Here is a 25,312-nt window from a genome sequence, read left to right as displayed (position 1 = left end):
CACCGCCTTGTAGGCAGCGCATAGGCCCCACGCTCCGTGCTCATAACAGCAGTACAGAGAGGCAAAAATGGGGTGTTCCCATGGCTGGGTTGGGGAAGTCGGAAATCTGATATGACACATCCTATGTGTCATCCGGCCACCCCTTCCCGCGCTCTGAGGTCCCACGGCTAGACAGCCAAAATTGTCTGTTCAGCCATGAAAGCAGGGCAACGGGAGCGGGGGGGGAGATCTGCTCCTCACCACCCCTCCCACCCTGCACCGGATAATCGGTTGCTTCTGGGGTTGGAAGCAACCGTCAATATTGATAGGATTGCTCCCTCCATTACTGTTTACCATCTTCATGCTGCAAATAATAAAGATTTCTTTGTTTTATAAAATCCTTCACTTCCTGCTCTTGGCTCCATAATGGTTAAAGTAATAAGGGAAACTATACAGGTTATAGAATAAAGCCAGTGTGTCCTCACAGCTCAAGGACAGAGTAAAAAAGGTTGGACCAGAGCCGAGAGATCCTGGTGGCAGCATTACTTGGGGGCGGGGAGGTGTTGCCTGCTCTGGGAAAGGCATTCGTGAAGAGGAATTCTCCCTGGGGATAGGCAGGAACGCCACACAGACCTCTGTTTAAATGGAAGGTGCTAGGTCAGAAATTCAGAAACCTATTAAAAAACATAGGGGAGTCAATACCAAAGAATTGTTCCAGGTGGGGCATTTGTGATTTATACTGCCCCATCTGTTGTACAGCCCTGTTTTCTTGTGCTCTTCCCAAGCTGAATGTGAAAGTTTGGGAGTTTCATACCTCCATAATTAGGACTCCAGGGGCCAAATTTTCCCCTGTATTAATTCCCTCGCAGATGAAGCCTTGAGGATGCTGGTGGGTTTTTTTTTTTAATGTGACTAATGAATGAGGTCATAACATTCTGTAAATTCCCAGCTGGATCTTCCTGGTTTATTTTGCCATTGCCAATTCAGCAGGGTCCCCGTGCCAGGTTGTTCAGCTCACATTGTTGGCAGCTGGGTCAACAGCAGTGCCAGCTCCAGGTTTAGGGGGGGCTCTTGGGCGAGAGACCCTTAATGGAGCCCCTCCCTTAATGAGTATACCTTTTCACCACCATTGCCACCAGCCGCTGCTGCACCCCATCATTGCTATCATCTGCTCGCTAGCCGGGCAGATTGCCAGTGAGCAAGCAGGCCATGGCATCTACTCTCTGTCCTTCTCACGACCACCCCCACCATTGTCTGAGCCAGAGCATGAGCCAGGTGAACAAGCAGGTTGCAATGCTGGAGAGAAGGGACTCTTATCAGTGGCCCCCCCTGCTGGAGTGCAGGCCCTTGGCAAGCGCCCAACCATTCCGACCCTTAACACTGGCCCTGGTCAACATCTCCCTTTGGAATATTGCTCAAGGGCTGGCTTGAAAATGAGGTCTGTTTCATGCCAGCCTGTTTTGTAACCAGCATTTGGGCTTTGGCAACAAGAGCATCTGCTCAGCCTGAACATGGGCATAAACTGGACATCAAAGATAATATATCATGCCCTCATGCTCAAGGGCTTAGTGAGGGCTACAGGCCAGGCAGAGTGGCCCTGTTGTTGTTTCTCACCAGTCCTCTGCTGGCAGCCTAACACAGTCAAGCACACTCAGCCACCAAATCCTGTTAGTGCAGAAGGAGGAAGAGGAGATCAGAGACCTTGGATGGCTAGCAGCCGTTTGGCCGCTAAACAAATGCAGTCTACCTGAGCATGGAAGCGGAAGCTTGCCCCATGGGTAGAAATGACCAGATTACAGAACTGCTGCCTGCAATAAGCTCCAGATGGATCGAGCAAGCCATATGATATGTGGATGTGTGTGGGGGTGGCTTTGCAGGATTTGAAGCTGAGAGCAGATGAACAACTCTGAGAATTAGGAGCAGAAGCCTCATGAATCATACATGGGGTCATGGTCATCTGGGAAGGGCTGCAAGCGATTGTCCCCATTTTGCTGGGGATGACATGTTTGTTTTGGCCATATTCTGCGAAGATTTGCTGTATTGCAAGGCTCTTCTCCACCTTGTATGTAGCTGTGTTATTCCTGGTTGGTTTGTTTCCACCGTGGAATTTGCTCTTTTATGAAAACCTCAACTGTTCATTCTAGTGCTGTGCCGAAAATTTCTCCCACATTTTTTTTCGACCATTCTCATTCAGTTTGATGGAAGGGAAATTGCTTTCTAAAAGAAATTCTACGGTGAGGAAATTAAGGAGAAATTCTCATGGGATGGGTTCCTGGGCTTACCTTACTTAGGAGGTGACCCAGGAGTGAACACAAGTGTCCTGTTTTTCATTGAATAATCATCTCTCTGGCAGCCTGTAGCCTCCTCAGCTTTCTACACTTTAATTAAAGCTCAGTTTAAGGCACTAACTCCACCTCATCCCTGGAGCTGGACACAACACTGCCCCCACCTACATTGAGGTGGATGCAAACTTGGGGCCAGCCTGCCAAGATAGTTGATGCTGTTGCAGTACAAACCCTCCCCCCCACACACACCAGCCCCAAGTCCCTTATGAAAAAAAGAAAGAAGTTGTGCTACAAGCTCTGCCAGTGGGGATCCCTACCTGGGAGAAACGGTTGAGAATTTCTTCTCCCCCCAGAGAAATTCACTGAAATTGACTCCCAGATTTCTCTGCCCACAAGTAAGGTGGAGGATTTCAAGAGGCCGTTTGTGCACAGCTCTAGTTCATTCTTTCATTGTTAGTCGGTTGTTGTTGTTTTTGCATGCTTGCAATTATTGTTTTCCAAAACAGCACATCCCTGTCGCCCAGACAATTGGGCCATTAGTCCCTGCCAGGACATTGCCCGTCAGCTCTGCATGGCAAGACTTCTGCCATGACTCATCTGTAGCCACAACTTGTTACATATCGCTAGTTGGGGCAGAATGTGGCTCAGGATAAACATTTGGGTGCAGTTTTAAAAGAATTGCACTGGCTGCCAATACTCTTCTCGTCAGAATTCAAGGTTTTGGTGGTGACATTTAAAGCCCTAAGCGGCTTGGGATCTCGATATTTGAGGGAGCGCCTCTCCCTATACATCCCTGCCCGAGAACTGAGATCTGTTGGAGGGGCCCTCCTCTGCATCCCACCAGCACAAGACATACACCATGGTGGGACGTGGGAGAGGGCCTTCTCTGCTGTGGCACCCTGGTTGTGGAATGCCCTCCCGTTGGAGGCCTGATTGGCGCAGACATTGGTCTCATTTCGGCACCAAGTAAAAACATGGCTTTTTATCAAAGCCTTTGAGGGCTAAATGCATTCCCGAGCACACTGTTTTACCTGTTTTACTGTTTTAGATTTTAACTGGTATTGGCTTATTTAATGGTTTAATATGTTTTTAGGTGTTTATATTATTTATTGTTTTATACTGTTTAAATTGATTTTATCTGTACGCCACCCTGAGATCTTAATGATATAGGGTGGGATAGAAATGTTTTAAATAAATAACTAAATAGGGATGTACAAGAATTTCATTTGTGCTCGCAAAACAGTCAAAAAAGCCCCATTCAAAACCTCAAATGCAGACACAAGCAGAACGTGTTCTTCGAAAACATTTGCAAATTGTCAAGCACACAAGTCGTGTTTGAAAAATGCAAAAAAAATTATCCAATGAGCAGTTCACAACTGCACAATTTTAAAATAGCACAATGTCACATTTTAGTCTATGGGGGGAAGGTTGCACAACTTTGGAAAATACGCAAATTGTTTGCACAATTTTCTATCACATTCAGTTTGAACAATTTTCCCATTTGTGCAAACCAAACACAGATTGCAAATGACCACAGAAATGAGATGAGAAGAACATCAAGCTGATGTTTGGAGAATCTGGCAAACACGACCATCACTTGTTCACCCATCCCTAGGTACAAATTATATGTGCACTGCAATAAAACTAGTGGAGGTTGGATAACATCTGCACTAGATACAGATGGCAGTGGAGGTTGGATAACATCTGCACTAGATACAGATGGCAGTGGGGGTTGGATAACATCTGCAGTGGAGGTTGGATAACATCTGCACTAGATACATATGGCAGTGGGGTTGGATAACATCTGCAGCAGAGGTTAGATTAGATAACATCTGCACTAGATACAGATGTTGTCCATCCACATTGCAATACAGTCAATGAATACACATTCAGATGTACATCCCCATCCTTGTCCTGACCCAACTAAGTCATGTAAACACAGCTGGCATAGTGCAAAGGAAGTGCTTGAATTGCAGAGAGACCTTTTGTCTTATCTAGCTCAGCTTAGCTCATGGCTCCAAGTGGAGCTGATCTGAAGCAGTTGCACTTACTAGGAGGCAGCGGCAGCTATGGAGGATGGCCAGACCTGTCAGAATCCATGCTGTCTGGAGCTCACTAAGGAAGAACTGTTGTCTCAGCAACTTGCAGAGGTCTTCTGGCTGATATGGGCCTGCTATTAACCCCCACCCCCACCCCTCTGAGGAGCTCTCTGATTCTTAAAGAGCCATTGCTGCTGGCTCCTTCAGCATGAGCATGGTAAGGACTACATCAGAAGGAGGGCACCCCCTGTGTCTGAGGAGTCCAGTAAAGCCACATCCTCTGGCATGGAAGGTCCTGGGAGAACCGATGATGGCTCAGTGGATGATGTCTCCTCTACCTCAGAATCCTCATCAGAGCCAGAGGGGGGTGGGGAAAGTGATGCATTTTGTAATGGCCTTGTTTGCTACTATTTAAGATGGTTACAGGGGTGCATGATCTGTCCCTCCTCTACAGCCCTCTTGCATAGATCTCTCCATCATGTGGGCCTGTACCTTCATGCCTAGCTAAAGAAGGCAATCTGGTCTCCATCTCTTTCTCTATGCAGATTTGCCCATGTTCAGTGCTTGCATTACAGGGGGGGGGGGCAGAAGGAGTCTGGCCATATGTTTGTGAAGGCAGAGGGGTGGGGATGATTTGGATAAAATTGGGAGGAGTCAGGGGTGGCACTTGTGAAAATCACTAAGGGCACACCACCTTTCCCCACATCATTCAAGCACTGTGCAAAGGTGTGTTGGTCCAGTTGCCTTGCCAATGGCAACTAGGGTGGCAAGGTGTCCTACTTTACAGAGGACAGTCCAGATTAATAACAGGAACCAGAAGGTCTGAGCATCTACCATTTCTGGCCTGCTTCCATTGGCTACCTGTATATTTCTGACCCTGATTCAAGGTGCTGGTTTTAACCTCTAAAGCCTTTCATGCCTCAGGACCACAATACCTGATGGAACTCCTCTCCCAGCATGAACCTACCTGGACATATGATCAACATTAGAGGACTTCCTCCAAGTGCCTCCTCCAAAGGAGGCTCAGAAGGTGGCAACAAGGGAGAGGGCCTTCTCAGTGGTGGCCCCCTGATTATGGAATGCTTTCCCCACTGAGGTCCACCTGGCACCAACACTATCATCTTTTCAGTGCCAGGTTAAGACTGTCCCCTACTCCCAGACATTTGTTGGCATATGATGGGGCATTTGTGTCAGTTTTTTTCTATCAGGTCCAGTATCTTATTATAACTGTTTGAGCTGTTTAAGGATGCAATCTTATGCATGTTTAGACAGAAAACCATGTTTAGATAGCTGGCTGGGAAATGCTGGTGGATGTAGGCTTGTTTTTCTATCTAAACATGCATTGGATTATGCCTTAAATTGTTTTCAATTTGGTATGTTAGAGATTTTATATGATGTTTTTATGATCTTGTATTGTGGTGTGCATTTTTGTGAACCACCCAGAGAGCTTCAACAATAACAACAACAACAACAACAATAATAATTGCAGGTGTCCTCTATTTGCAAAGCTATCCAGTTTAAGTCTGGTTTAAAGTTAAAGAACCATAAGATGGGAGAACAGCAGAAGCCTTGGAGCTGCCCAACCAGAGTTAGCACTTTGTCAGCTGATGGAGCAAGGCACGCAGGTCACCTGGTCACAGTCTTCCCCACTAAGGTGAGATTTCTATTTAAATTATTGCTACTATTTTTACATTTGCATCTCTGCATACAAATTAGTATATGCAAACTGGTGTCCTCTTTTGTCCTCTTTTTTGGTAAGGACCAAAAATGGCGACCCTAACAGCAACATATTCCCTCGTCTCCCAACATTCTGCCCCCTGTGAACAGCTTCACATCCTTTCACAAAGGGGTGTAAAAATCACCACCATCACAGGGATTTAAGGTGTTCCCAAAACTCAGCCCGCATTTTTGCTGCTCGCTATTACATAGCCTTGCACAATGCCTGCCCACCCTCCTCACCACATCGCTAATGTCCTTTCCTGGTGCAAGTGCCTTGCAAGTGGCTGTGAAAGGTATTCTTCCATCGCTCTCTTTGATTGGGGCCTGTCTTACTGAGGGAAATGAAAGAAATGGGAATGATTTTTGTTCTGTAAGACTTTACAGTGGCTGTAAATCATGTTCAGCAAAGCTCTCGTCTGCCTGACCAAGAAATAATTCCTCTTTCTGTTTGCTCTTCGCTGTCGGAAATCGGCCAAGAGAGGAATCGCAGGATCCAAAACAAATCTCCTGTTCTTCCCCCCCACCACCCAGATTTTAACTCTTTTAACAACCCCACCACCTTTTCCAAGTGATATCCCTTTCTGGAACTTGACAGCAGACAGGCAGATCTCCTTCTCTGATGTCTCTGACTATCGTTCACTGGGAAACAGTAACTAGTTGGTATGGTTCAGGGGGGTGTTGTATGTTGTTTTGCTGTTACCTTTAGAATTCATGGATAGTTTCTGCCAAGCGCTTATGCAACTCAGCAATGAGCTTTTGTTCCCTGAAGTGCCTCTCTTGGCACGGGGATCTCTTGGACACAACAGTTGCAATTCTGCCCGTTGGTTCAGACTCAAAATTCTGGATCAGTTTCTTGGTCTTTCCAAGGGCAGATTCCTGTTACTGTGCTCAGCGTTTCACCTCCGGGCTCTCATCAACTAATGGCTCCTAATAGGAAGTGACATCATAGCATTCTAAATGCTGTTTATTCTGACATTTCAACTTTTATTCATCACTTTTAGGATTAGCATTTTGGTCCACGCCCTTTTCTTTGGCCCTTGCAGCTCCTCCTTTCATCCGTCACATTTCAAATTCTTTTTTTCCCTCCTTTTTTCATTTATGATATCACTTTCGCAAGGAACATACTTTAAAAATGACCCACACCCATCATCAGACAAAACCGAGATAAAGTCTTACCCAACACAAGAAAAACAACAATTTAAAAAGACAAATAACTCCTGAATACTCTTTTCCCAAATAGCTGAAGCCTCTAACAATGAATGAACAGTTTCAATACAGTGAGAGATTGAAAGAGGTGCAATTAGGTTAATAGCAACAGAAATTATTATACAATTAGGGGGTTCACTTGATCTCCCCTCATGTGTTGAAAGAATGTGAAGGGGTCATAGGGGTATGCTTCATAGCTGCCCCCCCCCCAACTGACAGTGCATTTGTAGTGAATTTGGCAGCCAGGTAAAGGGGTCCTATGCATTTTACACTTTCTCCATGTGAGGGAGGGTCCTGGGACAATTATCTGTGCATGTGTAGGGCCCTTCACACAGGATACAATAACAACAGCAGCAGCATGTCCTCTAGGATAGAATAACTCACAATGTTATTATTTCTTACCAAAACTAGATACCAGAAGTCCCATAATTTTTCATAGCTCCACTACAAATGAAATATCCATCACTTTTAAATTCCGGCCATACAAATTCCATCCCGCCACTTCCCCCTTCATTACCTTAACTATACTTTGCCAACAAAAGCCATGGTTAAGGACGTATGGATTGTGTAAAACCCATTCTGTCTGTATTTTGTGGATTGTCAGGTGCCTTTCATTCCGTCATCTGCCCACTGACGATATCCAAATGTGCACATGCAAAATGTGCAGATTCCCCCCAACATGCTCATTTTCACATGGGGAAAGCACCTTTTTGGCCAGTTTTTTAAAATTTTTGAATATTTTTCATGATTAAATTTGCACAAAAATCAAGAAAGTTCGGAAACCAGGCCACAGAATCTGCCGAACAGCAGGGAAGCCTGTCCGCTGCAGAAGCCACAGGTCGTATTCATGAAACTCCGAACTCATTTGGTTCTGTTGCAGATTTTTCCTACATCCCTAACCATGGTATCAATTTCCTTCAATAACTGTCACAGGGAGCAATCCTACCAGGATAGGCAGCTGCCTTTGAACTCGGAGGTGACCGCCTATCCAATGCAGGGTGGGCAGAGCACGGAGGGGATATTCTCTGCATGCCAGCTGCCCTGCATTCATGGCTAGATGGCCATTTCCGGCTGTCTAGCCACGGGAGTTTGGAGTGGGGGGGAGGCCAGATGACACATAGGAAGCATCATACCGACACTTCTGCACTCCCTGCCCCAGGAACTCCCCCTTTTGCCCGACTCCACACTGCTCTTCCGAGTGCAGAGCCCGGGAACCACCTGTGCCACCTACGAGGCAGCGGGGGAGGAGGTGGGGAGGTGGTTTTCTGGAAACTGACCTTAGAGCGCAGGCTCCAAGATTGGTTCCCAAAAACCAAACAAACCTATGGCTGTCTAGTGGCCATAAGACTGCGCCCTTAAATACACTTGCTTGGTATTATAAATGTTTAAAATATAGGCTATGAGCATCTATTTATAAAGTAACTGTGTTAAGGGTAAAGTGACTGAGTCCTTCTCAGCATCAGAAAGACTACATCTCTACAGATCCAAATATATACAGGAAGTAGGTGCCCATCAAAATAATAAGAGGTCTGTTGAATTAGATTTATTATCCATAAATTATTTCTCCTTCAGACTGACTGACTGACAGGAACAGTGAACAGGACAACTCCACAGTTCAACATTTTGTTGCCAGACAAAATGACAAAGTATGACTGGAAATTGTCTCTCAGTCACTTTGGTTACTGCATTTGGAACTGCATCATGCCCCAAATCAGCCATTGCTTTGGAAGGGAATTTCCTCAGTTTAACTTCCTTTCACATGAAAGCAAAGTAAAGCCGCATTTCATCCAGCTCCTTCTTCACACTGAGGTAGCCATCAAACTTTGTCTAGGCTGTGCCACTTCAGGGTCCAGGAGAATGAATGTTCTCCATACCAAAATATAATAGTTTTCATTAGCATAGAAAACCAGATCAAGGAGAAGGGTTCTAGGTGTCTTCTATTGTACAGGGAATGGTTTGTATGGAGCAGCAGTCTATCATGAGAGCCCAACCTGCCATCCGAGATGGCACAGCCTGGACACGCATGTGCCACTTCAGAGAGGGTCAAACTACACGTGATGAAGAGGACAGAGTTCTCCCAACTTCAACAAAACAAAACAAAATGCAGCCACAGGAGGTTATAAATTTGCTTGCACAGAGGGGCTGTCAAACTTCTTTCAGCCTGAGGGCCAAATTGAATTTCAGATAAGCTCTCAAGGACCACATTCCAGTGGTGGGTGAGGCTGAATGGAAGAGGAGCAATGGCCAAAGGCAACAGGGTGGGACCAAAACAAAAACAAAAACCCCAGCATATTTTTGCTTGAAGCTCTTACTGCCAGGAACTAAGGGCCAATCTACACTTACAGGTTTTTTCGCTTCCAAGGAGGTTTCACCACCTGTCTTTCACAGTACACAGTACCCGCCTCGAATTGGAACCGGAATTTCCCACTTCCATGCTCCCGCTTTCAATACCCTGATATCCCGGTATTTCCCCTTAATGTGCCCTGATTTTCCACCTGTGGTACCGTATCTGGTCGTAGTCCCCTCCCCTGCCTGTCCATATATGGCAGTGTTTGTATTTCCCTCCTGTCCAATCACAGCTCTCAACAGCCTATCGCATAGCTTCCTCAGCACTTCCTGTTTCCTCAGCAACAGACAAAGGGCTGGATGTGTGCGCGCTTGTCTGATCTCGGAAGCTAAGCAGGGTCGGCCCCGGTCAGTAGGTCAGTAGTTGGATGGGCGACCACCTGGGAATCAGGCTTCCTGCATCGAGCAGGAGGTTGTTCTATCCCTTCAAATGAGACTACGTTTTACCCCCTCCTATTCCCCACTTCAGATTTTTAAAAAAAATTAAGGCGCTATCTTTGAAGAATCATGGCTTCTCTGCAATTTTTTTTAAATTCAGGCATGATCTTCAAAGATTCAAAAATGTGAAGATTTGAAGCTTCAAATCTTCGAATTTTCAAATCTTCAAAGATCATGCCTGAATTAGAAGGAAAAAATCGTGGAGAAGGCATGGTTCTTCAAAGATAACGCCTTAATTAAAAAAAAAAAAAACAAAGTGGGGGATAGGAGGGGGTAAAACTTAGTCTCATTTGAAGGGATAGAACAACCCCCTGCTTGATGCAGGAAGCCTGATTCCCAGGTGGTCGCCCATCCAACTACTGACTGGGGCCAACCCTGCTTAGCTTCCGAGATCAGACAAGCATGCGCACATCCAGCCCTTTGCTTGTTGCTGAGGAAACAGGAAGTGCTGAGGAAGCTATGCGATCAGTAGCCGGAAGACGACATGGGGCCGTCGAGAGCTGTGAGCATGGTAGGTGTGGAATCAGCAGAAACAGGAAGAGTTTCTGATCCTCCAATGAGAGCCTCCATCTTTAAGAGCAGGAAAACAGCACAGCGCTCAAGTGTGAACCGAGCTTGCGCATTAGATGAAGCACCACAACAGGGAAAATGGGTGAGTGTGGATAATCATGTTTTAATGCGAGAGCGTTTAACCCAACAGGACACTGAATTCATTGTGATGGCAGGCGCAATGTAGATTGGCCCTAAGACATAGGAGAGGCATTTCAACTTTTAGAATGGGGGCAAAAACATGCAAAAATTAGGAAACAGGCACGGGGCAGAGAGACAAATGGGAATGACCTGTTGATGTGAAGAGTGGTCTTCTGGGAATTCCAGAGGGAAAGATTAGGGTGCCAGGAGGGCCGAACTGGAACCCCACAACTGAGGTTGTACAGGGATGTTAACCTTTTCCACTATATTATGTTCCCATTCAAAAATCACCCCTCCACCCAAGGAGAAAAGTCATGTACATAATGATTTTTCTCCCTCTCTCAAAATACTAGAACCCAGGGTCATCCTATGAAACTGATAGAAGGGAGATTCAGGACAGATAAAAGGAAGTACTTCTTCACACAGAGCATAGTTATACTATGGAACTTGTTACCACAGGATGTAGTGATGGCCACCAATGTGCATGGCTTTAAAAGTGGGGGTGGACAAATTCCTGGGGGAAAAGGCTATCAATGGCTACTAGTCCTGATGGCTATGTGCTACCTCCAGTACCAAAGGCAGTGAGCCTTTGTACACCAGTTGCTGGGGTACATGGGTGGGAGAGTGGTCTTGTGCTCATGACCTGCTTGTGGGTTCCTGGTCAACAGCTGGTTGGCCACTATAGTCCAGAATGCTGGACTATATGGGCCTTGGTCTGATCCCGCTTGGCTCTTCTTATGTTCTTATGATTTTCTAGCACCCAGAGTGGGTGATAGCTGAGAAAACAACAGAGGTGAAAAGAGGTAGCCACCTTCACACCACACCACCAGCCACTGTTCCTATCAAATTATTAGCTGCAACGCACACACAGAGCTCAATTTTAATAAAACAAACAAACAAACAAACAAACAAACCATCGGGAGATCCAGTCCTGGATTTTCCCCTTAACATGTTGTTCATCCTCAAAATCGAGGCTGAAACATAGCCTAGTTTGAAGGTCAGGCTAGACCAGGCAAAGAGGATGACCTGACCAATCGAGGCTGGTGGCTCCAATGTCAGTGGGATGGTGAATCTGCTCCGGGTTTCAGTCAGAACTCTAAAGGAGCTACCCAAGGTGCATCTTGGGTATCTCCTTTAGCATTCTGCCTGAAACCCAGAGTGGATTTACCACCCCACTGATATCAGAGCCACCAGCCTCTACTGGACCTGACTTCCCAAGCCTCAAGGGGATGACAGCCAAGACGAGAGCCCAGATGCCATTCTCCTTCAGGCCAGACACAAATGATTCTGGAGCATCAATCTGTAATCTGCACCAAGAGAGGGCCAAAGAATAACGAACAGAACAAGCATTTGCAAAAATCCATTTTAGTTCCCCCGCTGTTGCATATTTGATCTGAGGATCAGCAGCATTTGCCTTAGTCAAAACTGTCTGATAGAATAATTCAGTGTCATCTCAACAGATTCCAACCTATTTTATTCAGTGCCCATTTGTACCCACTTTTGAACTAAGTTAAGGATGCTATTTTTCATACAGCCATCCAACAGCTGTGCACACCCAGCCATTCAAGGCTGTAGGTCCAGAGCCCCGTTACGTTAAAAGAAAAGAAAAAACAGTTACCATGCCAATACGCTGCTTGGTGGAGAAGGGCTGCAGGAAGATACTAATGATATATTTTTATTTAATAATTACAATACTTTCCTATTGCTTAATATATAAGCCTGGTAGGTGATATGCCTTTACAGCTACTCTAATACATATTCCATGTGTAAAGCGCTGGCAGATGTAATACTTATTTACTTACTTACTTACTTACTCACTGTACTTTTAAACTGCCCAATAACTGAAGATCTCTGGGTGGTATACAATACTTTCAAAACATAGAATACAAACATTACAATAAAAAATAAAAAAAACAGCGCAGAATAAAACCTAGATAAACACAGCAGCAGATAATATAAGGTTGCCACACCTAAAAAAAAAAAAAGATATTTTAGAGTTAGAAAAAAGTGCAGAAAAGGGCAACTAAAATAATCAAGGGGCTGGAACAATTCCCAATGAGGGAAAGTTACAACAGCTGAGATTGTTTAGCTTGGAGAAAAAGCGAGTATGGGGAGACATGATAGAGGTGTACAAAGTTAAGCATGGTGTGGAGAAAGGGGATAGGAATACATTTTTCTCCCCCTCTCATAATACTAGAACCCAATGGGGTCATTTAGGGATGTACGAAAGTCACTTACCTTCTTATGAAATTGATTCGCGGTGGGGGGGAGGTGCTCCGTCCCTCCCCCCCCCGAATCCTGGCCGGCCGGGTGCACAAATGGCGGCGGCCGTAGCCGCCGCCGTTTGCATCCCTGCACTCAGCCGTGATAGGCTACGTAAATGTTTACGTAGCCTATCACGGCTGATTTAAAAGAAGAAAAAAAAATGTGCATACGCAAATGGCAGCGCCCATGGGCACCGCCATTTGCGTTCCTTATTTTGACACGTCTTAGTCTACGTAAACATTTTCGCCGTCTTAGTCTACGTAAATGTTTACGTAGACTAAGACGTGTCAAAATAAGGAATGCAAATGGCGGCGCCCATGGGCGCCACCATTTGCATACACACGAGGGGGGGTTCTTTTAAATCAGCCGTGATAGGCTACGTAAACATTTACGTAGCCTATCACGGTATTTTTTAAAAAATCTAGCCGTGATAGGCTACGTAAATCTTTACGTAGCCTATCACTTTTTTTGTTGTTGTTGTTGTTTTACTGGAAATGGCGGCAGCGGCAGCCGGTCAGAAGACCAGCTGCCGCCACTGCCGAACCGCCGCTGAACTGCCGCCGGAACTGCCGCCGCCAGGAAGATTCGCCCAAGGTAAGTCCTGTCCCGGGGGTGGGGGTGGGGCAGACCGTTTCGCCACCGATTTCGGGGGGCCGAATGCGCTGGCATTCGGCCTCCCCGAGATTCATGGTGAAATTCTCTGACATCCCTACATCCCATGAAGTTGATTGGTTGGAGATTCAGGACAGATAAAAGGAAAAGCTTCTTCACACAGTGCAGAATTAAACTATGGAATTCACTTCTACAAGATGCAGTGATGGTCACCAAGTTGGATGGATTTAAAAGGGGTTTGGACAAATTCCTGGAGGAGAAGGCTATCAATGGCTACCAGTCCTGATGGCTATATACTACCTCAGTATCAGAGGCAGTATGCCTATGTAGACCAGTTGCTGGGGAACATGGGCGGGAGGTAGGGATGGCGGAGAATTTCTCCCCGAAACTTCGGGGGGCCGAGCGCCAACATGTTCGGCCCCCCGAACAAGTTTCGGGGAGAAATCCTCTGCACCCCCCCCCCGCACCCCGCACCCCCCCCGGGACGGGACTTACCTTCGCCGAATGTCCCTCCCGGCAGCGGGTCCGGCCGGCGGTTCGGCGGGTGTTCGAGCGGGGCGGGAGCGGCTGCCAGTCTTTCGACCGGCTGCCGCCGCCGCCATTCCAATAAAAGAAAAAAAAAACATGCCCCCGTGATAGGCTACGTGACAATTAACGTAGCCTATCACGGCTAGATTTGCAAAGTCAGCTGTGATAGGCTATGTTAATCGTCACGTAGCCTATCATGGGTGACTTTAAAAAAAAAAAAGCGCGTACGGATAATGGCGGCCCCCATAGGGAGCCGCCATTCCCGTTCCTTATTTGGTCGCTGTAGTCTATGTAAAGATTTACGTAGACTACGGCGAAAATAAGGGCAACGCTATTTGCGTTGCCCTTTTTTTCGCCGTAGTCTACGTAAAAATTTACGTGGACTACAGCGACCAAATAGGGAACGCGAATGGCGGCTCCCTATGGGGGCCACCATTAGCGTACGTGCTTTTTTTTTTTTTAAGTCACCCGTGATAGGCTACGTGACGATTAACGTAGCCTATCACGGCTGACTTTGCAGATCTAGCCGTGATAGGCTACATTAATCGTCACATAGCCTATCACGGGGCCGTTTAAAAAAAAAAAAAAACAATGGAGTTCGCGGCCGGGCAAGGCGGGAAGCCTCCTCCCCAGCCTGAATTTCGGCTGGGCGAGGCGGGAAGCCTCCCCCCCAACCTGAATTCCGGCTGGGGCGAGGCGGGAAGCCTCCCCCCCCGGCCTGAACTTCGCGGGGGGAGCCGCGAAGCGCCTCCCCCCCACCGCAAACAAGCTTCGACGAAAGGTGCCTTTCGTCCACCCCTAGCGGGAGGATGCTGTTGCACTCATGTCCTGCATGTGGGTTTCCCATGGTGGGTAGCTGGTTGGCCACTGTGTGAACAGAATCCTGGACTAGATGGACCCTTGGTCTGATCCAGCATGAATAGCTCTCCTAAGGCTTAGTTACTGGAACTAAGCTAAAACATGCTGGGGGGGGCATGGATTTTGCCCTGCCCCCACTTGCCTTTGGCCACACATCCTTTTGCCTTTGGCCACACCCATCAGTAGAATGCAGCCTTCGAGAGCTTCTCCAAAATTGACTTTGCCCCTCCATCTGAATGAGGGTCAATACCCATGGCCTATAGGAACCAATGCTATGCCAAACATTTCTTCCACATTTTTTTCCACCATTCTCATTCAATTTGATTGAAAATAAATTGCTTTTGAAAAGACATTCAAAGTGGAGGAAAATGTCAGAGAATTCTCATGGGTTGGATTTGGATTTCTTGTGCTTACCTTACTTAGGGCGGGGGGTGGGGCAAAGAGTGCGCTGAACTGTCCTGTTTTTCATTTTACAATCATCTCTCCAGAAGCCTGTAGCTTCCTTGGCATCCTGCACTTCATTTACAGCCCAGAGATGATATCATGAAAGAATTCCTCCCAGATGGCTGTTTCAGATCAAGAAGTGCAGGCAGCCTGGGAGGCTGCAGAGCAATGGAGTACAAAGAAATATGAAGTGTAATATAAAGGAAATGCACAGATGGCACCCTTGTCCACCCTACATTGATTAGGTAAGCTTAAAAACTAGAGCTGTGCACAAATGGTCTCTCAAAATTCTCCACCTTATTTGTGGGCAGAGAAATTTGGGAGAGAATTTCACCGAATTTCTCCAGAGGGATGAGAAATTCTCAACCGTTTCTCACAGGCAGGGCTCCCCATCGGCAGGGCTTGTAGCACAGCTTCTTTCTTCTTTCATAATGGGGTTTGGGTTTTTTATACTGCAACAGCATCAACTGTGTTGGCAGACTGGCCCCCATTTTGCATTCACCACAGTGCAGGTATATGGGAGGAGGGAGTGTTGTATCTAGCTGAAGGGAAAAGGCGGAGGTAGTGCTGAGCCAAAATCTGTCTTCCACTTCCCTGAAATCTTCCTTCACCCATTGTTCTGCCTCAGTCTCGAGGTGTTTTATTATTCTTTTTCTGTGGCATTTTTGAGCTTACCTAAAATCACTACTGCCCTCCCAGGCTGCCTGCACCTCCTGATCTGAAAAGGCCCCTTGGGAGAGATTACTTCATGATGCCTTCCACTGGGCTTTCATTGATATGTGGGAATCTGAGGAGGCTACAGGCTGCTGGAGAGATGATTGTACAATGAAAAAACAGGACATTTGCATTCACTCCTTGGCCACCTCCTAAGCCAGGTAAGCCCAAGAACCCCAAACCCAACTCATTTATTTATTTGTTTATTACATTTATATCCTGCCTTTTTTCCTCCATAAGGAGCCTAAGGTGGTGTACATAATCTTCCTCCTCTCCATTTTATCCTCACAACAACAACCCTGTGAGGTAGGTTGGGCTTAGAGTCTGTGACTAGCCCAAAGTCACCCAGTGAGCTTCATTGCTGAGTGGGGACTAGAACCCAGGTCTCCCAACTCCTAGTCCAACACTCTAGCCACTACACCGCTACGCCACACCCATGAGAATGTCTCCAAAATGTATTCACCATTGAATTTCTTTTCGAAAGCAATTTCTTTTCTCACAAATTAAATGAGAATGGTTGAAAAAATGTGGGAGACCTTTTTGGCACAGCACTGTTAAAAACATTACAAAAATAAATTATAAAACACCCTAAGAATGAGGCAGAAAAATGGAAGCCTTTTTGATAGGAGAAGAAAATGTCCAGGAAATTGGATGACAGATTTAGGCACAGCACTAGTTCCCCCTCTGCCCTGGAGCTGGACACAACACTTCCCCCTCACACCTACATTGTGGAGGATACAAAATGTGGGCCAGCCTGTTTCAGCCCCCCCAAAAAAGAAAACTCTTACAGAAAGAAAGAAAGAAAGAAAGAAAGAAAGAGCTAGAATCCCTCCCAATGGTGAGCCCTACATGTGGGAAATTGTTGAGAATTTCTCCTCCCAGAGAAATTCAATGAGATTGTCCCCTCAATTTCTCTGCTCACAAATAGAGTGGAGAATTTCAAGAGGCCATCTGCACACAGCTCTAATAGGAACAAAATAAGAAAAGCCCTTCTGGATCAGGCCAAAGGGTAGTCCAGCGTGCAATGGCTACTCCAACTGCCTCCTTCCCACAGTGGCCAAGCAAATGCCTCCAGGATTCCCACAAGCACCTAGGTTAAGGAAGTATGAAAAATTCCTTTCAGATAATTTTGATCAGGATTTATGCCATTCGCATCTTCCAGACTGAACATCAACTTCAGCATGCTCTCTGGTCGAAGTCCATATATTTCTGAGCTTGCAGTTTGATTTGCAGACCCCAAAATGTATTCAACAGCATGCATGCATTTAGAAAATGTGCATGAAAAAAACACATTCTTTTGAAAAATGCTCAGAAACATGCTTTAATGAATGAGACAAGGATGCACATATTTCAAAGATGTGCACAGCTGATGTGTGCATTTGGAAAAATGTGCATGAAAATATGCACAAGTTTTCATGCAAAAAGACAAAAAACAAAGATTGCAATCTGATGCTGATGTGAGATGGAAGAAGCTTCAAAATGGAATTTGGAGAAGTTCAGCAAACTTAAGTTTTGTTTGTATGCACATCCCTAAACTAGGGTGGCCACTTATGCCAAAAAGAGAAAATGCATAATCAAAAAAGAGGTCAAAACAGGGCAGATTTGAATGACATTTGCATATGCTAATTTATGCATATGGATGCATATTTAGAAACAATTACTATAATTTAACTAGAAATATAGTATATCTCGCCATAGCAGGGACAAAGATGGTGAGGAGCGTGGACACCAAGTCTTATAAGGAAAGGCTGTTGGATGTTTAGATTGGAGAATTAAGAAGATTAAGATCTTAAATAAGATTTTAAAATCAAATTCAGATTTAGTGGATTTCCTACACTTGACTGGATGACCTCTGAGGTCCCTTCCAACCCTAATTCTATGACATGACAGAATTTTAGAAAATCATGCATGGTGTGTTGAGAATCGATAGAGATTTATTCCATCCCTCATGATACAAGAACTTGGGATCCTCCAATGAAATTCATGGAAGAGGCAGGATGGATTAAAGCAGGGGCGTTAACCTTCTTTCACCCAAAGGATGAATTCAATTTTAGAGAAAGACAACATTCAAGTGGGGGGTGGGACTGGAGGCAAATGGGGTATGGCCAAAGACAAAATGGATGTGGCGGAGGGTAAAGGGGGCATGGCCAACGGCAAAGCGAGTGTGGCCAAGGGCAAGGGGGGTGTGGCCAAGCACACAGGTCGCCTGGTCACAATCTTCCCTGATTTGGTGAGATGCATTTTACTTCTAATTAAATTATAATAATTATTTCTAAATTTGCATCTCCACATATGAATGAGCCCATGGTCATTTTGTACAAATATGTGTCCTCTTTGGTCTTTTTTCGTGATGCTTACATGGCCACTCCATGAATGGAACTGGGACTAGTGAGGGCATCAGAATCAGTTCCAGCTGTGGCTTCTGCCCTGGCTGGCATGTGATTCCTGACATCTGGTTATTATTTTTTACAGATTTGATTCCCTTTTGACCATTCAGGGCATCCTACTAGGGCCAATACAGATATTACTTAAACTCTGTATCTAGCAGCTGTTTTTTTCCCCATTTTTACTCTAGAGTAGGCACATGAGGCCCAATCTCAACCTTAAAAGCCCCCATACACCCCATGCTAGGATTGCAATCCAGATTGGGACCCTGCACAACTCTAGGTTAAAAATGCGGTGGGGAAGACAGATACATATTTAAACCAATGTCTGTTTTGGCCCTTAAAGATGCTAATAGAAGGCGTCATCACTCTGAAACCTTAACCATGCCTTGCAGACAATGCCACATGGAGTTGAGCCTGCAGTTTGAAGAAACGGAGCCTGCAGAAGAAATTATGCTTCATCTCTCTGGCACACTGGATGTTTTCAGCAAATATATGTACGGAGAGTGAGTTCACAGTGACATCAATGGCAACTCAGTCACTGGGCACTGACAGCAGAAGGAACTATGTCTCTCATATTTACGATGTTCATACCTTTCAAGCATCCTCTTCAGAGATTAACATCTCATACACAGCAGGTGGGTCTTCTGTCCAACTGGAGTGCTAAAAGATGACATTATTTCTGATGTTCCCATCCTCAACATCCTTGTAGATGATTTCAGTCCTCTTAGAAGTTTAATCCTCCACAGCTGAGCCTCTGCAAAACCATACTCGGCATACTGGAGCATAGACAGGCAAGTCGGGTCTCACCGGTTCTTCAGGAGTTCTGTGGGAGGGCACTGAAGAAGCTGCAGTTCTGTGGATGAACTTGCCTTTTTTCTAGGAGCCTGGCTTCTAGAAACACACCCTTGTCCATCTCAGAATGGCAACTGCCAACTAGGTTGAGGAAAATCTTCTGTCTCCATGGACCAGGGGAAGGCAACCTGATGATCTTCAGATGTTTTGGGCTCCAGCTCCCATCAGCCCCAGCCACCACAGTCAATGCTAAGGGATTGTGGTAGTTAGAGTCCAAAATATCTAGTTACCTAACCCTGCCATGGGCTGTATAGGAAAGCCTCAGCTCTGCTGCCTGTAGCCAAACATGGTGTGTGACTGCCTTTCCTCTGCCCATCATGTCACCCATTTGACTCATGGGTAAGGCAGAATGCCCAGTAGCTGGGGAATGTTTCTGTGTTCCTTAAAGCAACAGCAAAGGTCCCAATGGCTCTCTTTGGGGCCCAAATGTAGATCAGTTGCCTCATCACATTCCATGTCAAAGGAACATAGAGCTGGAAGGGACCATCACCAGGAAATCTGAGCCTTTTGGCACCCATTGGAGTTCCACAGCATGCATGGCTAGGCTTGTATTTCTGAACTGAACCGTGGGGTTTCCCCCAAACTCTGCAGATTTTTTGTGTACTTTTGTTCTGTCAGCCATAATTTGCACTATATTGCATGATTTGCACAAATAATGGCCACAAATTGCATAACTCGCACAGATTGTGGCTGAAATTTGCACAGATTGTCAGGAATGCCCCTGTAGTTAGGGATGTACGAAAGCCACTTACCTTTTGCGGATTATGTTGATGGTGGGGGAGGAGGCGCTCCGTCCCTCCCTCCGGAATCCTGGACGGGGGGAGGTGCTCCGTTCCTCCCCCCCCCAGAATCCTGGCCAGCCAGCTGTGCTCTGCAGGGATTCTGCGGAGCCGTCGGCCGGCTCCGCCAGCAGCCGGACATCTGGCCGCTGGCTAGCAGGGACGCAAATGGCAGCGGCCATAGCTGCCGCCGTTTGCGTCCCTGCAGTCAGCTGTGATAGGCTACATAAATGTTTACGTTACGGACGCTACGCTATTTGCGTTCCGTAAAAATGTTTACAGACGCTACGCTATTTGCGTTCCCCTTATTTTTGCCCTCTCAGTCTACGTAAATCTTGACGTAGACTAAGACGTGCCAAAATAAGGAACGCAAATGGCGACGGCCGTGGCCACCGTGATTTGCGTACGCGCGTTGTTTTTGTTTTTGTTTAAGTCAGCCATGATGGGCTACGTAAACATTTACGTAGCCTATCACGTTTTTTTTTTAAACCTAGCCATGATAGGCTACGTAAATCTTTACGTAGCTTATCACGTCTCTTTTTTTTTTTTTAATACTGGAAACGGCGGTGGCGGCAGCCGGTCGGAAGACTGGCCGCCGCAGCCGCCGCTGCCGAACCGCCGCCGGAGACACCGTCGGAGCCGCCGCTGCCAGGAAGATCCGCCCCAGGTAAGTCTCATCCCGGGGGGCGGGGGGCAGACCGTTCCACCACCGATTTCGGGGGGCTGAATGTGCTGGCATTCGGCCTCCCCGAGATCCATGGCGGAATTCTCTGACATCCCTACCTGTAGTCTTCTGAGCCCTTCAATAGCCAGAATGAACAGTCAGACAAAAGGGCTGTTTTCCAAAGCTTTATTTCCATTCAACCTAATGAGGTTTACAGATACTAATTGCATGAAACTCAGAGAAAATACAAAGGAACAGCCTACCAGGGGTTTCTAAGGGTTAGGACGTCAGTTGGTCTCCATTTGGAGAAAAGCACGACAAGTCTTTGAACTTAAGGAGTAGGAGGGGAAATTTTCCCTCTTTCCCATGGGGCCTCGGGCGGAGCTGCTGACGTTGAGCCAAACAGGCTGAGCGCCTCAGCTTGGCTCCCACAACCTCTCGCTTGAGCCTGCGCCTGCACCTGCGCCTTGTATCTAAAAGCTCAAGTTGTCCCTCCCTTTCCATGCCAGGGTCAGTATTGCCCCAGGAATGTAAGTGGGGGGGCTCCCCCTCCAGCTGTGCCTCTGAAACCTGAGGGGGTTCCTCTCCCATTACCTTATCTCCTCCTCAGAATCAGAGCTACTTTGGGACTCTATGGGCTCAGATCCAACCCTGACATAGATTAGGCCTGAAATTTGCACAAATTGCAGTCATAATTTGTGCAAATAACGCAAATTACACAAATGTGTGCAAATTGCACAAATTGCACAAATGTGTTCAAAATACAGCTGGCTTGACTCACTGCAGACTGAGTCAGGCTAGTGGAAGATGAGCCAAAGTCCAGGGGGCCAAGTTGATGAAAGCTCACTGAGCTCCATCCCGCCCAGGTGCCTCCAACATCCCTTAACACAGGATGTGGCCACAGCATCCCTGACAGATGGCCATACATCCTCTGCCTAAACACTTCCAACAAGGGAGAACCCACTACCTCCTGAGGCAGTCTATACCACTGCTAGCTATGTCAAACTAAGGAAGTCTGTCAGGATTGATTCTGGGTGCAGGGAGATAGTTAGCAGCTCAGATTCAGAAGAGGAGCAGCCAGAACTGGGGGAGGCATTTTCACAAGCCGTTTCAGATGTGGGTAGGCATGCTTCTCAGGCTACCAACTCCCAGGTGGCTGGGCATGAAGCTTCCTCCTTACCCCCCTCTGTGAGAAGCAATGAGCAGGAGGAGGAGGGGTTTGAGGACTGTGACCTAAGAGACATGAGGTGGTGGCACAGAGCTAAGAGAGAAGCATCGGGGCGGAGGTTAGACAGTTGAACCAGTTAGTGATGAGTGAGAGGCTACAAAGGGGAGCAGCAGGCGAGGGGCAGGACCTCCCTTCTTAAGTGAGCCTAGCCAGATAGCCACCTTTTCAAACTGCGGGCAACTTTCGGTGATCCCATTTGAATCCCCTGGAGGCATTCTTTTGTAGCCAGCGAGTCCTCGAGGATTTGCATCTGTAATGAACCTATGAATTAAAGGCATGAGACTGAAACCCCTCATTTTGTATGTGTGTGAGTGCTTAAGGAAAGAGGGGGCCAAGGGAATCATGACAAAGTCTATACTTCCAACCCAATATTAATTCTCTGTACTAATTAATGGTGTGCAGGGAAACTCTACATGTTCACATGGAAAACCCCTGAACTAAAGGTGTCGGAGGAATCTGCAATGGAACCAAATGAGTTTGGATCTTCATGAATCCAACCCGTGGATTCTGCAGAGGACCAGTTTTTCCCCTGTCTGGCAGTTTCTGCAGACTCGCAAACTGGTTTTCTAACTTTCCCAAATTCTGTGCAAATTTTGCCATAGAAAAATACACCCTCGCCAAAAAAAGACCCGCCAAAAATGCACATTTCCCCCATAGGCTATAGTGTTAAAATGTGCATCATGGGAAAATTCGCACATTTTTGCACATGCAAATTTGTGTAAATATGCATTGCACAAATGTGCATTTACGCAAATTAGGAAACAAAAAAATCCAATTCTGTCAATGGGCAGATGACAGAACAAAAGGTGCCTGACAATCCACGGAATACAGATGGAATGGATTTTACACTATCCATACATCCCTCCACCAAACCCCATGTATCTCTTCTTTAATTTCTGGTTTTCTTGCCTTATGCAGCATTAAGTGCTCCAGGCATGCTTTACAGAAGCTACAGTTCAGTACAGTACTGCCGCCGCCGCCATTTCCAGTTAAAAAAAAAACGTAATAAGCTACGTAAATGTTTACGTAGCCTATCATGGCTAGGTTTAAAAAAAATGTGATAGGCTACGTAAATGTTTATGTAGCCTATCACAGCTGACAAAAAAAAAAACTGTTTGTACGCAAATGGCGGCGGCCATGGCCGCCGCCATTTGCGTTCCTTATTTTGGCACGACTTAGTCTACGTAAACATTTAGGTAGACTAAGACGGCGAAAATAAGGGGAACGCAAATAGCGTAGATGCTACGCTATTTGCGTTCCCCTTATTTTCATGGAATCATAGAATAGTAAGGTTGGAAGGGGCCTACAAGGCCATCAAGTCCAACCCCTTGCTCAGTGCAGGAATCCAAGTCAGAGCATCCCTGACAAATGGCTGTCCAGCCTCGTCTTGAATGCCTCCAGTGTGGGAGAGCCCACCACCTCCCCAGGTAATTGGTTCCATTGTCGTATTGCTCTTACAGTTAGGAAGTTTTTCCTGATGTTCAGCCGGAATCTGGCTTCCTGTAACTTGAGCCCATTATTCCGTGTCCTGCACTCTGGGATGATCAAGAAGAGATCCTGGCCTTACTCTCTGTGACAACCTTTCAAGTACTTGAAGAGCACTATCATATCTCCCCTCAGTCTTCTCTTCTCAAAGCTAAACATGCCCAGTTCTTTCAGTCTCTCTTCATAGGGCTTGTTTCCAGTCCCCTGATCATCTTTGTTGCCCTCCTCTGAACCCTCTCCAGCTTGTCTGCATCCTTCTTAAAGTGTGGTGCCCAGAATTGGACACAGTACTCCAGATGAGGCCTAACCAGTGCTGAGTAGAGGGGAACTAGTACTTCCTGGGATTTGGAAACTATGCTTCTATTAATGCAGCCCAAAATAGCATTGGCCTTTTTTGCAGCCACATCACATTGTTGGATCGTATTCAGCTTGTGATCGACAACAATTCCAAGATCCTTCTCGCTTGTAGTGTGGTTGAGCCACGTATCCCCCATCTTGTAACTGTGCATTTGGTTTCTTTTTCCTAGGTGCAGAACTTGGCATTTATCCCTATTATTTATCCCTATTTCGCCGTCTTAGTCTACGTAAATGTTTACGTAGACTAAGACGTGCCAAAATAAGGAACACAAATTTGCGTACGTGCATTGTTGTTTTTTTATCAGCCGTGATAGGCTACGTAAACATTTACGTAGCCTATCATGGCTGACTGCAGGACGGCCGCCGCCATTTGCGTCCCTGCTAGCCAGTGGCCAGATGTCCAGCTGCTGGCGGAGCCGGCCGGCGGCTCCGCAGAATCACTGCGGAGCACAGCCGGCCAGCCAGGATTCTGGGGGGGAGGAACGGAACGCCTCCCCCCCGTCCAGGATTCCGGGGGGAGGGACGGAGCGCCTCCCCCCCCACCATCAGCATAATCCGCGAAAGGTGAGTGATTTTCGTACATCCCTATGAGTAGGGAATCCTCCTGCTTGGTATACTTCCTTGCACTGAAAAGTGTGGTTAGCACAGTAAACACTGGGAGAATGGAATTCTTCACCTAGGGATGTATAGGAAATTTGTTTCAGTTTGTTTTTATCAGGATTTACCCAGTTCACACTGTCCAGACCAAACACAGACTTGAACACACTCTGCAGTTGAAGTCTGTACATTTTCAAGCTTTGCAATGTGATTCGTGGACCTTTGGCAGCATACACTCATTTGAAAAATGCACATAAATACACATTAGTCAATGGGAGAAGAATGTGTACATTTCTTCTGTAACTTCTGTAAACCACCCAGAGAGCTTCAACTATGGGGTGGTATAGAAATATAATAAATAATAAAACATACAAATAATACATTTCAGAGTTGCGCACAATTGATGCATACGTTTGGAAAAAGTACACACCAAATATGCATGGATTTTCATGTGAAAAGAAAAACAAACAAAGTTCACCATCCGATACGGACTCAAGTTGGAACAAGCTTCAAGATGGAATTTGGAGAACTTTGGCAAGCTCAAGTTTTTTCTGATTTGCACATCTCTAGCTGTGGCTACAGTATTCAGGCCATCAGTCTGGCTCATCATTGCACTGGCTTCTTCAGCCTCTTCAGCTCTGCATTAACCTTCTTTCCCCAGGGGGTTATAATGAATCCGCTAACCATAAAACAGGGCAACTGACCAGCATCCCAAACCCATGACAGCCAGCTTCAAGTCCTGTTGCCCTTAAGTCTTTTAACTCAAGTCTTCTGCGCAGGAAGCAAGAGAAATCAGGTCTCCTCTGGACATCTGTCTCTCTGCTGATTTAGAAATGAGGC

This window comes from Heloderma suspectum, chromosome 9 (assembly GCF_057233095.1).
Source record: "Heloderma suspectum isolate Gila_16-S chromosome 9, 16-S_ref, whole genome shotgun sequence".
Taxonomy (NCBI): domain Eukaryota; kingdom Metazoa; phylum Chordata; class Lepidosauria; order Squamata; family Helodermatidae; genus Heloderma; species Heloderma suspectum.
Note: the sequence above shows the minus strand (reverse complement) of the source record.